Raw genomic sequence first — 5,627 nt, forward strand, 5'->3', positions numbered from 1 at the left:
ACCTTGTGCTTATTACTGACCTGCACTTGGTGAGCTGTGACAGGGGCTATTCCCCCTTGTTCTATAGCCAGGTTTTGCCATTGTTTCTCTTAACAGTCTAGAAATGATTAGACAAACCTGTGTTTTTGAAAAAGTTAGAATCTAATAGTCCTTCAAGTGGTTGGCCCATTTTCTGGGTGTGTGTTGTCCATTATTTTGAAATTTGTTTTTTTATGCAGAGCCAGTAAGCTAGACATATTATATGATAAATATTATGTCTCCCCCCTTTTTTTGCAAAATAGAGCGGGGCCTCAACTTCCCGAGTAGGTTGCCGGGTGAGGTGAGGTCTTCTCCCACACAAAACTGGGTGAGTATTCCAGTGGAGGCCAATACCTCCCTGGAAGTGAAATCAAAAAATGTTTTTTGTTAAAGTGCTAAGTAAAAAATTACTTATGCTAGTGTGTTGTTCTTACATTGTCTGTGTGTAAAGTGGCTATATATACATATATCCTCTCTATATCCTTGTTGTATGTTTTTATGCCACAACAGGAAAAGAAAAGAAAAATTAGCTCTCCAGGATACATTGGGGCTCCAAGGTCCAGGGAGACTACTATCTTGTAAAGTATCAAATTTCTTCTTTTTTCACTATGTCGTGGGGCTTGGTGAGTAGCTAGTAATATTAATATATATATATAGTAGTATAAGTATTGTGTATAATTCTTGGACGAATAAGTAACACGATTACTGGTGCGCTTAGTTACATTGCAGATCAATTCCGTCTCAAAATCTTCTGTTATTGTATGACACAGGTGCTGCTTGCCACTTCTCTTACTGGTTTGTAACTTTGCGCTAGCTTGGGCTGGTGATTATTGATGTTAGAGTTTACTTTAGAGAACTGAAGTTAGTTAATGCTATTGCTCGAGTCTAGTCCTTACATTGTCCTTTAGTGAAATAGTAGAAGATGGATAGTATTAGTTCATATTTTTTTAACAGTCTGCATGACGCCTCCTCTGTCACTGAGTGCTTGGTTAGTTCTTATTTATCCCACCCCTCCATAGAACCGGTTTGAAGTATGTTTACTGAGTGGTAGGCTTAGCAGCAATAGCATTGTCATGTCAGTCAGTAGTAGTTCATATGACGCAAGCAACCAACAATTCCGTGTATGCACAAATTTATGCATGTGTCCTCCATCTCATCTATGCATGTTTGCGGGCAAAAATAAAATGGAAATGCCGACTTACTGAACAATTGACCCGTCTGGATTCTGGAATAGGTGGTGTAGGTCAGGTGGGACTGGCTTCGTTAGTATATTCTGCAATCAGAATGTTTATGGAACATTTGATTAGTGTTCTATAAGTAGACGGTCTGTGAATCCTGCAAGCCAGTAGTCATTTAGACTTCGAAGTCAATTTTATTGGAATTGTTGTTTCCTAAAATGTTTGAGAGGATTTTTGAATGATGTATTTGTTTCACAGCACTACATGTTTCTCTTTCTTTATTATTTCTTACATGATCAGCACCACCCAGGGGCAAGAAGACGGGGTCCGAGTCGGCGGAACAACCACCAGAGGAGCGCTCCTCTACCGAGGATCCTGCTGCTGGCCCCAGTAAGTCCTACAGTGCTTATATTATTAACAATGATATTTCCCTAACTTTTTAACGCACCTTATTTTTTCCAACCTATTAAGCCTCCTTCCTAATTCAATGTTAGCAAAACCTTCTTTGGTCTTCAATTTGTTTTCCAAATTTTCGGTATCCAATGCCATCCCTGACTTTCAGTTCCTTCAAACTGCCTCTGCCCTATGACTCTCTGTGCTACTACTATTAGACTGTCTGTAGCTAAGCTTGCCCTGTTGGCCACTCTTTAGTTAAGGTATTCTTTTGAATAAAGCTGTGATAGAATAGCTGTTGCCACTGGGTCCACTCCTGTCTTTTGCATTGTCTTCTGTAATCTCTAGTCTTTGTCAATTCCCACCAACAAAATGCGCAACCAGACGTTTGCCTACTAATTTTTGTTAGGTTAGTATACTACTACTACTGTTGTGGTTATTCTCTGCACATCCACATACAGAACTATGCACATGAAAATAGGAAGTTGGAGATAGGGAGGTTGGACCTTACTTACACCTTACACCCTAGTCACAGAACTCAGTCAGAAGAACCCACAATCCAATGACCGTCTACCTACCTAAGTGTCTCAGTCATAGTCATTTGTCCCACTCCCGACCTCCACACGAAGATAGTTAGATATGCCCAATGATTTTATTACACAACCCAGAACAGAAGAACACCCTTTCGATCACTCACTCGTTTCAGTCCACAACACCCCAGACACTCAAAATATACCACAGAGTCTATGGCCAAGTTCAAAAACGTTATTTTTTTATTAACAAGCTTTGTATTGTTGTAACTTGCAAGTTGTTCCATGAAAAACATCCAGCTCCACCATGCAAAATGAAGAAGATTAAATACTATAAATGTTGTACATCTAGTGCACTATAGAGAACTGTGGGAATTGTGGGAGACCCCTCACCGTTGAACGTATACTGGTTACACATGCATCTTTCGAAAGCTCTGCATATCTCTGGTTCGTAGAAGGCAATCTTCTCATCTGCCTATGAGAAACATGTTGCACGTTAGACAGTGAATACAACTATGCCAGTTTTTAGCAGTCTTGGCAAAACGTGCAACATTATGGATAAGCAAAAGGGACTAACAATACTGGTTTGTCATCCTCTTTAGTTGTATGCAACACGCATGTGGCCTCAAAGGTGTCTTTCTTACTGTGCAACAAGCTGCGAGGTAACATGGGCAAAACAGTAGACCCGGATCTAAAATGGTTACATGGCTCAGGCTAACTTTCCAAAGACTAGAGTAGGAGTAGAGATTAGATGATCCTAGTGACCATCTGATAAATTAAAACTAAAGTCTGACTAATGACTGCTGTACAGTAGTACGCAATTTGGACTAGTTACAACGATTTATGTTGTACATAACTGTTTTTTCAATCTTCCTTCCTGGTGAAAAAAGTACAACTAGTAAAATAGGGGGAGGTGTGCAGGCATCTAAAAAGGTGTACTTGCTTTTATAGGTGCGCAATCACTACCAACCACCAGTGCCGACGGGGCCAGCGGCGATGCTAATGCCATCCAGGAGGGGACAGTGGCTGCGGCACCTGCCGGAGCACCAGTGAGGGAGGAAACTTCAGCGGTGAGCGGTGGTAAGTTATATTCATTCCTTATTTGCATTACTAGGTGGAAGGGGAACATTTCCCTCACTGTGCTATGAGACTTATTAAGAAAGTATGAATTTGAAGTTGTACTGGACAATATACAATGGTTGAAGAAGACACCCTTTGCAGCATTACCAGCGTGAGTTGAGTAAACAAGGCCTCTTCTATCAGACTCCAACTCAGCTGTGAAAGTTATGGAGAAGACTAAAAGTCAGATCAGATGACATTGAGGGATGTGTTGAACAAAAAGGGAAAGAAGTGAACTAGGGTGGAAGGAGGAAGGATGAAAGAGATGTAATAAGACTACCATAGAAGGATACTTTGGAAGGTTCATGCACGTGGCTGATATGAATCCGATGCATGGGTTGTTGAAGGATGGGTAGAACTGGAAGGTTAAAGAAGATGCATGCCTTGTTGGGCAAAACAATATGGGTGCATGGATATAGTGGATAGCAAGAATCATGAGCGGACTTTGTGTCAATGAAACCCAAGGCAAGGAAGGAGTGGACGCATGGGTGGTTGCTGGTGAAAGTGAAACCAGCTAAGGCGATAATAAAGAATGATAGACATTTACTTTTAATGGGTGGATGCCCCCTAAATGTATTGTATTCATCATAGGTGGAGACTGTCACTGGAAGCAGAGTCTTACTTTGAAAATATAAAAGGAGATACAAAAAAGACTGGTGTTCTTCTGTGTACTCAAGTCCACCCATAGTACTAGGGCAAGTATAATGCCGGAAAAAACTTCAACAAATGTTACAGGCAGGGAAGCAGGAGGATAGATTAGATAGATTAGATAGATACTAAAAGTTGCCACCAATTGTATGTACTGCGCTTGGTAGTGCTACTATGCCACTATGCCACTATGTGTTGAATTCATTTTGAAGAGTTTCAGTTACAATTCTGTTTCTTTTTTTATAGATACTCATACTCCTTCCCAAAAACCATCACGGAAGGAGTTGGCAGCCAGGGCCCGGCAAAGGAAACTGCAGGCCATTGTGGAGGAGTACCGCCGGCTGGTGGCTGGTGGCTGGTGGCTGAGGCCGAGGAGGAGGAGGAAGATGCAGCAGCAGCTGCTGCCTCTTCCAATGCGTCAGGCCCCAGCAAGGCCCCACCTGCAGGAGTATGGCACCGCGGTCAGACAGCCGCTCACCGCCGACATTTAACATCTGCCGCCCCCCCACATCATGGATGCAAATGTAGGTGTCGTGCATTTCGGCAACAATTTCTCCTCCGGGTGGCCAAGCTGGAGGACCAATTAGATGAGTGCGTCAAAATAATAGTGGACAAATACCTCAAAGCCCGCCGATTGTAATGGACCCTGTTCATTTGCCCCTTTTTTAATACTTTTGTTGGTGGGTGGGAATTGAGTGTTAGGGTTATTTTTGTGGGACATTCTTTGGACTTGGACATTGGTTGGGGTTAGGGTGGGGATAGGGGTGGGATAGGACTAGGAGGATTTTTTTTATGTACATGAATAAATGTTATTTATTTTCAACGTAGACATATGATGTTGTTTTGTGGTGGGGTCACTGTTGTACGTCACAAGGTTTACTCTAGATGCAGGGCAGCGGCCAGTGTTTGATTGAAATAATTTATTAATTGACCACATGTGTAGCATGCAAACAGATAGATGTGGTACCCCTCACTGAGTTATATTTGTCCTATTAGTACTACCAACCTCTCCTCCATTATACCTCCCAGCAAACTTCTCTTCTTACCTGTGATTGTTGATGATTAAGTTTGGCACCGCAAGGGCTGCATGGTTTCCCAAGACAACGGAGAATATGCCATGGTTGTGTGATGGTAGTAGTAGATTAGACACTGGCACTAGCATTGGCAAACAAAAACAAAGAGACAGTCATTTGCTTGAGAGAGAATGTGGGAGAAGTAGAAAAATACAGTACATAAGACTGACAAAAAAATACAAACAATATTTCAACTGCTAAACTCAAAGAAATCAATGGTGTCGGGGACTCCCAAGTACAAGAAGATAACTGTAGTTGTGTTGGAGTCAGTTAAAAGCAATCCAATTCGTAAACTTAAATGCTGTAATATTAAATTCAAACAATGCCAGCAATTATTTAGATTTATTCGTTGGGTCACTTTGGGAAATGAATTGCCTTGTACACTAGTACATAAAGTGAGCTCGGGTGGGCAAGCAGAAGAAGATCCTTGCCCTGCCTCATTGACATTTGATTTCATTAGTGTTGCTTTCACCACATCTGCCCCAGCAAGCGTGTGATCAATTGTTGGTGTAGATTTAATGTAGTAACATCACACCTCAATATAAAACCACACAGCCCGGGGGAAGAGGGTTCAGGGTTTGATGAATGGATAGGAACGGGGGTTTGGGGAAAGGTTTGACAAAGAAAAACAGTACGCATGGAGACAACAAAAGCAAAACAATGAAGAC

The 5,627-nt window shown here is 41.8% G+C and overlaps 1 long non-coding RNA gene across 1 annotated transcript; it reads left to right on the top strand.

Moving 5' to 3' along the window:
• Positions 1–952: 952 nt before the first annotated feature.
• On the top strand, positions 953–4,712 carry LOC147692913 (uncharacterized). The gene is made up of 3 exons (XR_015299847.1): positions 953–1,586; positions 3,071–3,199; positions 4,133–4,712. It is a non-coding gene; the product is annotated as an uncharacterized LOC147692913 (long non-coding RNA).
• Positions 4,713–5,627: the final 915 nt, after the last annotated feature.

This window comes from Lissotriton vulgaris, chromosome 9 (assembly GCF_964263255.1).
Source record: "Lissotriton vulgaris chromosome 9, aLisVul1.2, whole genome shotgun sequence".
Taxonomy (NCBI): domain Eukaryota; kingdom Metazoa; phylum Chordata; class Amphibia; order Caudata; family Salamandridae; genus Lissotriton; species Lissotriton vulgaris.